Here is a 9,742-nt window from a genome sequence, read left to right as displayed (position 1 = left end):
AAATGGATGTGGCAACTGCAGATTGCCTCTTTAAACAGTGAAAACACCTGGTTAATTCACTCACTGTCACGCTACTTATGAATTATGTCAATAAGTTATGAAAACTTGATTAGCTATTATTTAGTATTATACAGTATTTGCAGCATTTGAAGTTCTGCATTTTTTTGAAGTCGCCCTGATCAAAAGGTCTCACAATGGATTACAAACTTTCTCACAACAGTTATCATCTGTGTTCAAAAGACCTGATTATGTCCAATCTTAAATTCATTTTATGGCAATTTAGTTGTAATTGTCCTCTAGCATTGATTTTGAGTCTGTTCTCCAGCCTACTGCTGTCCGGTCAGAGTTTTAGATGAGTTTGAGGCTGCTACACAGTACTAGTCATAGCCTTACAGTCAAGGCCATGTGCCCAGACCGATCAGCTAGGCTGCATCTCACTGTTCATTTTCTCCTCAAATCAAAATCAAATAAAATAAAATTTTATTTGTCACATACACATGGTTAGCAGATGTTAATGCGAGTGTAGCGAAATACTTGTGCTTCTAGTTCCGACAATGCAGTAATAACGAACAAGTAATCTAACTAACAATTCCAAAAAACTACTGTCTTATACACAGTGTAAGGGGATAAAGAATATGTACATAAGGATATATGAATGAGTGATGGTACAGAGCAGCATAGGCAAGATACAGTAGATGATATCGAGTACAGTATAACATATGAGATGAGTATGTAAACAAAGTGGCATAGTTAAAAGTGGCTAGTGATACATGTATTACATAAGGATGCAGTCGATGATATAGAGTACAGTATATACGTATGCATATGAGATGAATAATGTAGGGTAAGTAACATTATATAAGGTAGCATTGTTTAAAGTGGCTAGTGATATATTTACATCATTTCCCATCAATTCCCATTATTAAAGTGGCTGGAGTTGAGTCAGTGTCATTGACAGTGTGTTGGCAGCAGCCACTCAATGTTAGTGGTGGCTGTTTAACAGTCTGATGGCCTTGAGATAGAAGCTGTTTTTCAGTCTCTCGGTCCCAGCTTTGATGCACCTGTACTGAGCTCGCCTTCTGGATGACAGCGGGGTGAACAGGCAGTGGCTCGGGTGGTTGATGCCCTTGATGATCTTTATGGCCTTCCTGTAGCATCGGGTGGTGTAGGTGTCCTGGAGGGCAGGTAGTTTGCCCCCGGTTATGCGTTGTGCAGACCTCACTACCCTCTGGAGAGCCTTACGGTTGAGGGCGGTGCAGTTGCCATACCAGGCGGTGATACAGCCCGCCAGGATGCTCTCGATTGTGCATCTGTAGAAGTTTGTGAGTGCTTTTGGTGACAAGCCGAATTTCTTCAGCCTCCTGAGGTTGAAGAGGCGCTGCTGCGCCTTCTTCACGATGCTGTCTGTGTGAGTGGACCAATTCAGTTTGTCTGTGATGTGTATGCCGAGGAACTTAAAACTTGCTACCCTTGCTACCTACCCTCAACTTCTCTCCTTTGTGATCGTTCATTCTCTCATTACGTCATTACTGGGTCTGCATGAACGACACACACACAAACTACAATAAAGTCAGTGAACAAAACTAATGAGTGGATTCTTTAATCTTAACCTTTGCAGATGTCCTCAGAAACATGTTTTTTTTCCATTACTCTGAGTATGCTTTTGTCCATCTCTCAGTGGGTGTCGACAGTTGTGTGCCTAGAGATGCTTTCTCGCTTTTCTCTCTTTTCACTAGAAAAATATGTTCTTGAACAATGGGATTCAAACCTCCAGTTGAACATGGTCTCCTTTGTAAGCTACGTGCTGACAGCATAATCAACAACATTCTCTCTGTTCCAAACCTGAGGGCAAGCCAGTTAATACTGCCTCGCTAACTGCTGCTTCTAACATTTAAGTGCCCAGCTGTACTGTTGTGCAATTGGAGTTTGGATCTCTTTGTTGTCTTCCATTTGCAGATTAAAACAATATGGAAGTTGTTTTAGCATTGGCTTCAGTCATTGTCTGTCTATAGATCCCCAGCAGTGATTCTGCTACTATTCAACATTTTCAAATGTGGGAAAAACAGTCATGGTTCGTGCTCATCCGTGGAAATATTTCCATTGAGAGGCATTTTCCCTAATTATCAAACAGTGGGACTATTGCATCTTAGAGATACATTACCAAAATGTTTTTATGGCCTGTTCAGAGACCTTCACTGAGCTGCCATGATTTATTTTCCCAGTGCATTATTCACTCCAGATCATAAAGGAAAATATTTTTGTCAGTCTTTTGCTATTTTAGGTTTGTTGACGCAGAGAAAAACATAACTGTAAAGTCAAGTATACTTGACTTTAGATCAAGTATAATGTCAAGTATAGTGTCAGAATACCCATGGCCAACATTCAGAATTCCTACCCAGAGCCTGATTTAAACGAATGCAACTCTACACTTTCCGCCATATAGTTAACACAAGGCCGATATTCTTCAGAACAGAGTGTGATGTGTTCTTCGGCCATGTTTTTTCAAATTAGAATTGGCAGATTTTAAGTGGGGTCAAGCCACAGAGGATCAAACTTTTCGTCAGAATATCACTTTCCTTGCCTGTCAAAAGGGAGAAAAAATACTTGTGGTCTTAGAAAACTGTAAACAAGACTCAAGTAACAGGGTTTGAAATGTACCCAACATGAAAGATGAATAGTGTGCTTAGTTTACATTATAATATAAATTGTCACATCTTGTTTGTGGAAAGAATGTAGACACTTGTCAAATTGTCAGACAATGTCACATGGAGATTCTTGGATGCAACTCCAGGAAATGTTATTTTATTGTGACTACATTAACTTATGGGTGTATAAGGGCACAATGCGAGACCCAAATGCAGACACAGGAGGCAGATGGTTGAGCTCCGATATTTATTATAGCAAAGGGGTAGGCAAAAGGCAGGTCGGGTACAGGCGAGAGTTCATAAACCAGGTCAGAGTCCAAACGGTACAAGACGTAGGCAGGCTAGAAGTCAGGGGCAGGCAGAGTAGTCAGGCAGGCAGGCTTAGAGTCAGGACAGGCAAGGGTCAAAACCAGGAGGGCGAGAAAAGAGACTGGAAAAAGCAGGAGCTGAGACACAAAAACGCTGGTTGACTTGACAAACAAGACGAACTGGCACAGAGAGACAGGAAACATAGGGATAAACACACCGGGGATAATAAGCCACACCTGGAGGGGGTGGAGACAAGCACAGGTTAAACAGATCAGTGAGTGACAGGGTGAGGAATTCAACAGTATCACTCTTGGGCAGACGGCAGCAAAGTTATTGAGAGGGAGAAACTAATGAAATGAAAGAATTACTCTAATAAACAACAGTTCTCCTTTTCAACCCTCGCATTGTCTCAATTTCCTTTACTCCATTGAAACTTTAATACAAGGCCAGGGTTTCTTTCAAAACACTGTACTTTATCTTTTCAAATGGACACAACCTACATAAGCACATACACACTGAATCTTGTCCATTCCTTGTGTGCATTCAGTGTCATGCCTTTTGTTAATGCTACATAATAACATAATGCCTTGACAAAAGAATCATTGGAAACTTTGAAAATGGCTGATATATAAAAGGGAAAATCCACAAAGAAGCACTAATTGCTATAATTTGCAGTGTTAAATAACACTAATATGTGAGAACAATATTTTTTGTGAATAAATGTTTAATTGTGTTATACGGTTGGTAACAATATGAAAATCGTTTTGGAAAGCTGTTGCAGCTCAAGTCGACTACAAAACCCACAATGCAATGCAGCTGGCTGGCTGGCTAGCTGGATAGCTAGCTAGCAAGCGTAGTTACACACAATAATACCAAAGTCAATATCAGCATGTGAAGTAGCTAGTTAGCTGTAAAATCACCTAAACAAGCTGCACTATCAACTTAGGAGTCTACAATCTCTCCATGATCAACCTGCAGATTGTTTGCTTTGCAGAGAGAGTCTGACTTTCGCAATGCACCCTGGACTGAAGCGGCAGAAAAATAGGAGAAATGTGGTGGACCCTCTGTTAAATTACACATTTCTTGAGGTAGGGATATCGCTAAAATATGACCAATGGCTCTTTTGAGAGAAGACAACTTCCCACATTATGACATCGATCAGTTTTGAAATCTGACATGTATGATAGACGTTTTCGCGATCTAAAAGTAATCTTCCTATTAACTTCCAGTGTAGTGAGAGCGGCATTATTACAACGTGTTACGGATAAAGGTATCCTGTGTGTGTGTGTGTGTGTGTATCCTGTGTTCTTTTCTCTCCTTCTCCCCTCACAGGTGAAAATCATCACTCCCCAATCAGTCACCAATCACTCATCAATCAGAAGACACACCTCCTCCTGTTTCCTACCCAATCACAGTTCCTTTCCCTTGGTTTAAAAACCCTGTCAGTTGTTTGCTCTAGAGCTCAATCCCTCTGTAAAATGCCATTTGTCTGTAGATCGCTCTGTTTCAACCTCTCCTACTATGTCTCTATCGCTCTTTAAGTATTGAGCTGTCTTTTGTTTGAGAACCTCCATATCACTTTGTCCTAACCTGTGAGTATTGTTTTTGGTTATGGTGTTTGTGTTTGTTTGCTGGTGGGAAAAGGGGGAAACAAGACAAGTCGCCCATGGGCATACACTTCCGTAGGTAAACTTTGTTAAATACACTAGTTAGAACTGGGCGGACCACCCACTGTATTTTTGGTTAGTTAGTTAGCTGTTGTTGAAATAGGCTAGTCTAGCTTAGGGGTGTTTTTGAATACTTATTATTTTTTCCTGTCCCCCCCCCCCCCCATTACCGTGTGTTTTCTAATAAACCATGTGTTTGACGGTAATTTAGTTGTCTGTGGTTATTTTGTTCTCACTGTTATTTTGTCACTATTATAAATTGCTTGAGTTATGTTACGGGTCTCGTTACCATCTCCCCTAGACTGTCGGGCCAAAAGGGATTCGTAACACAACGCTAGAGGTGTTATGGCTATTGACATTACTTTAATCAGTTCGTGTATTTTTTTTCCCAGAGTGCTCTCTTCTTCATGCGATTCTGAAGTGATTTTCTCATCTCATTCTGCGCAGATCGAGGTAAGCAGATGGCCATGTGTTTGTCATTGAGACTCCACTTTTGGCTCTTCTCCCACCCAGGAATGCTTCCAACATCCAGCATCAGAACTGGCCTGCTCTGCCGTCCACAGCTCACAGTCCAATTGCAGCCTGACATCACTGATTCACTGGAGTATAGCAGCATTTGCGATAGTGTAGAGAGCTAGCCAGTGTCTTTGATTACGGCCTCGTGAAATAGTCAAATGATCTAAAAGTCTTCCAGGCGAGTGGGCTGAGGTTTATTTACAGTTTAATCTCAAATTTTTGTGATGGTTGAGCTGACATGGCTGATGGGATGGAGGTGATAGGATGGCTGACTGAAGTGGACATGTGCCAACAGGAGTGGATGGGGATGTTTCACCATGTAGCCACTAGAGAACCAGTGTGAGGGTCTGCTTCAAGGCCAGTAGGTGGCTGGTGCATAAATTAGTTGAGCTCAAAAGGTACTCGCACTCAGATTAGTATTATGTCAGCAGTAACATGCACAATTTAGGCTGAGAGTGAATATATTTGAGCTTCAGTACCTTGATTATCCTTATCTTTCGATCTTCATTGAGAAAATATAATCTCATCTTTAAGAAGGACGTCAAAGGGAGATAGGAAAGCTGCTGTTTACACTTACTACTTTTGCTGATGAAATGTCAATTACTATATCTCTAATCAACTCATAACCACCCCTTGGAAATTATTTGCTACTGATTTTTTGAAGTGTTCAAATGTCCCCTTTTACCCTCTAAACATTGTCTAACTTTTATCTCATTGGAATTCAGATTATGTCCCGATGACCACCCACGTCACCATCAGATCTATTACTGTGAAACATTAAAACACCTTCCGGAGCCGCCCCCGACGGTAGATGCCCCTCCCCCAAAGGTGCGGACTCCGACCGCAAAACCTGACTCAATAGGGGAGGGTCCGGGTGGGCATCTACCGTCGGGGGTGGCTTCGGTGTGGGGCGAAGTACCCACTCTGCTCGCAGATACGTCTTCCTCCATGCGGCTCTGGTGCAGGGATCATCGTCGGAAGCTACGGACCGTGGATCGTCGCCGGAGGAACCGGACTGTAGATCGTCGCAGGAAGATCTGGAATGAGAACCCCTGCTGAAGGCTCTGGACCGCCGACCGCCAGCTGGAGGCTCTGGACTGCCGACCGCCAGCTGGAGGCTCTGGACCGCCAGCTGGAGGCTCCGGACAGCCAGCTGGAGGCTCCGGACCGTCAGCTGGAGGCTCCGGACCGCCGACCATCAGCTGGAGGCTCCGGACCACCGACCATCAGCTGGAGGCTCCGGACCGCCGACCGTCAGCTGGAGGCTCCGGACCGCCGACCGTCAGCTGGAGGCTCCGGACCGTCAGCTGGAGGCTCCGGACCGCCGACCGTCAGCTGGAGGCTCCGGACAGCCGACCGTCAGCTGGAGGCTCCGGACAGCCGACCGTCAGCTGGAGGCTCCGGACAGCCGACCGTCAGCTGGAGGCTCCGGACTGCCGACCGTCAGCTGGAGGCTCCGGACTGCGAAACGTCGCCGGAAGCTCTGGACTGTGGAGGCGCACTGGAGTCCTCATGCGTGGTGCCGGCACGCGGTGGTCCGGGCTGGTGACACGCACCTCAGGGCGAGTGCGGGGAAGAGGCACAGGACGTACCGGACTGTAGAGACGCACTGGAGGCCTGATGCGTGGGACCGGTACAGGTGGCACCGGGCTGATGACACACACCTCAGGGTGAGTGCTGGGAAGAGGCACAGGACGTACTGGACTGTGGAGGCGCACTGGAGGTCTGGAGCGTAGCGCTGGCACAACGCGTCCTGGCGGGATGCTCACTTTAGCCCAGCAAGTGCGAGGAGCTGGCACAGAAAACACCGGGCTGTGGATGTGCACTGGAGACACATTGCATATCTCCGCAAAACATGGTACCTGACTATTCCCACACTCCTCACGGCGACTGTCTTGCTCCAGACACCAAACATCCACTACCTCAGTGAAGCCTCTTGCACTGAGCTGCAGTGCCTTAGACCACTGCGCCACTCGGGAGCCCCAACACATGTGCACATGGATGTTGTATTGTAAATATTTGGTGGCGGAGCGGTGGCCTGAGGGAAGGAACACTGAATGTTTTGGGTAAGGGGTTATGAAATGTAATGTCATGTAATATTTTTAACTGTATGTAACTGTCTTATGTTGCTGGACCCCAGGAAGAGCAGCTGCTGCCTTGGTAGCAGCTAATGGGGATCCATAATAAATACAAATATGGGCAATATAACAAGACTAAGGGCTGTTCTTACGCACAGTGCCTGGACAAAGCCCTTATATACCACAAACCCTCGAGATGCCTTATTGCTATTATAAACTGGTTACCAATGTAATTAGAGCAGCAAAAATAGACCACGGCTGTCAATCAATCAGCAATCAGGGTTCGAACCACCCAGTTTATAATGTGGATTCTGTCACTACTTCAGACACAACTCAAAGTAATAGCAATTCCACCCAAATATAGATTTTGCCTGAACTATCCCTTTAAGTTGGTTTAGAGTGCCTACCTGTCAACCTTGACCTCCACTTGTCCAGTGCATTACTAGTGTCAATGAGCTATTTTGGGTAAACCAGACTGAACACTGTGCAGTGTTTGGTTTAACCAGGCTATCAAAGAGTTACCAGGCCAAAGCAGAGATGTGGAGAATATCAATGCAAGGACACACTATGGCAAGATATTTATCAGTCTAGCCATTTAGCCATTGGAGGCCATCCCTGTGTGTCTCGGAAGATTTGCTAAATAAAATCTGGCATAAACTAAAAAGGTATTACGACAGTAGTTGCTTTTTATGTTTTGTTAATAAAATCAACCCTGGGAGTCTGCCTGTTAGAGTTGAGGGCCTGGTTCTTATTATACTGTGACTTCTATCTCTAAACTGACCGTGTTTCATTTTTTGCCATACTTTATTCTTCTCCTCAAATCCAAACCATGCTTCTCTGTAAACTAATGCAGATGTTTTCCTGTGATAAGCATCCGCTGTCTCAAAGTAATGCCGACATCATTAAATTGACTTTTTGTATTATTAGTTGTGTCTCGCCCTGACCATAGAGAGCCCTTGGTTCTCTATGGTGTAGTAGGTCAGGGTGTGACTAGGGGTTGTTCTAGTTTGTCTATTTCTATGTTGGTGCTAATATGATTCCCAATTAGAGGCAGCTGTTTATTGTTGCCTCTGATTGGGGATCATATTTAGGTAGCCATTTCCCCACCTGTGTTTTGTGGGATATTGTTTTGTGTTTAGTTGCCTGTGTGCACGGCATGACTTCACGTTTCGTTGTGTCTTTATTGTTGTGCTGCGCCTTGATCCACTCATTACAAGAAACGTGACAAGTTGATATATTATTCCATTTAACGTGCATGGTTGATTACTTCAAAGAGGAAAATTAACTTAGCAAAATTTACTTTTGAAAGGTAGAAGTTCTCAGTGGAGTCAAACACTCGTTCTCCAAAGCAATTTAATGGTGTTTGAAAAAAGCTGGAGGAAATCATAGGGAATATTCCATTTCAACCCTGAATTCAATTAACCATGTTATACTACATAGTAATTTAGTGAACACTGTATTTCAGAGTGGCTTGGAAACAGGAAAATATTTTCAAAATATGTTAGAAAATTATTGTCAGGGCTTAGGTAGAACACAACCATAACAATATTAATTATTAATTCATTAGTTCCTCCCTGTTTATATTGCCGGTGTAGTCATGAAACTCCTATGGTCCAGTTTCAAATTTGAACAGTCCTCTTGTGACTGACATTGGGACCTTTCACAATCTATTGTTGTTCAGACCACCCCGAACAGAATATCAACAGAGCTTACTTAAACTGTGGATTCACCTTGTGAGTTCATTCAAAAAATATATTAATAATGTGTACACTGTATACACCCAGAGTGTTCCAATGAAACAGGAGCAGCCACAACAGAACTGTATGTCAAATGTTAAATCTTTGAAAGCTTTCCTCCGCTAAGTGTTTCGACAACCACATGTTTAATAGCCAACCTCTAACTTCTAACTGTGCTGTTAATTAAGTTAAGTAATGTTGTCAAAACTCAAGCATTCATTACAGCCTGCTTGTTTGGTTGGTTACACCGTTTAGGTCATTCATGTCACACGTTTGTCAAAGTATGGATCAGGTTCTGCCGCTAAGTGTGGGATTGAATTTATAATTACCACCTGTTTTAAAGTGATATTAAAAAGTTCATACACTTTCATCAATCTGATTTTAAAAAATATAAAAAAATCTGTAGGCAAAGTACCACTTAGCTACATGTCTATCTAACTGAAACCTCTTTTAAGAGACAAACTTCCTACAGTATTCATGTGGCAATATTTTTCTGTAGAATCACTAATCAAGATATTGATTTAACCATGAAAAGTCCATGTAATGAACACGAGAAGAGACGGAGAGCTGGTTTCAAACGCAGGGCGCGTTATTGCAAACGACCACAGGAGGAGGCAGGTAGCTGGGTCCAGGGGCAGGCAGAAGGTCATACACAGGAGGAGGCATGTAGCTGGGTCCAGGGACAGGCAGAAGGTCATACACAGGAGGAGGCAGGTAGCTGGGTCCAGGGGCAGGCAGAAGGTCATACACAGGGGGTCCAAAAGGGCAACATTACAGGCAGGGAAAAGGCT

At 43.7% G+C, this 9,742-nt stretch overlaps 1 long non-coding RNA gene across 1 annotated transcript; it reads left to right on the top strand.

Annotated features, from left to right (window-relative positions):
* Positions 1 to 4,430: 4,430 nt before the first annotated feature.
* LOC116375740 (uncharacterized) lies at positions 4,431 to 6,320 on the top strand. The gene is made up of 3 exons (XR_004211121.1): positions 4,431 to 4,546; positions 5,014 to 5,074; positions 5,863 to 6,320. It is a non-coding gene; the product is annotated as an uncharacterized LOC116375740 (long non-coding RNA).
* The last annotated feature ends 3,422 nt before the right edge of the window (positions 6,321 to 9,742 follow it).

Source organism: Oncorhynchus kisutch, linkage group LG10 (genome assembly GCF_002021735.2).
Source record: "Oncorhynchus kisutch isolate 150728-3 linkage group LG10, Okis_V2, whole genome shotgun sequence".
Classification (NCBI taxonomy): domain Eukaryota; kingdom Metazoa; phylum Chordata; class Actinopteri; order Salmoniformes; family Salmonidae; genus Oncorhynchus; species Oncorhynchus kisutch.
This window is presented reverse-complemented; position numbering and strand designations above follow the sequence as displayed.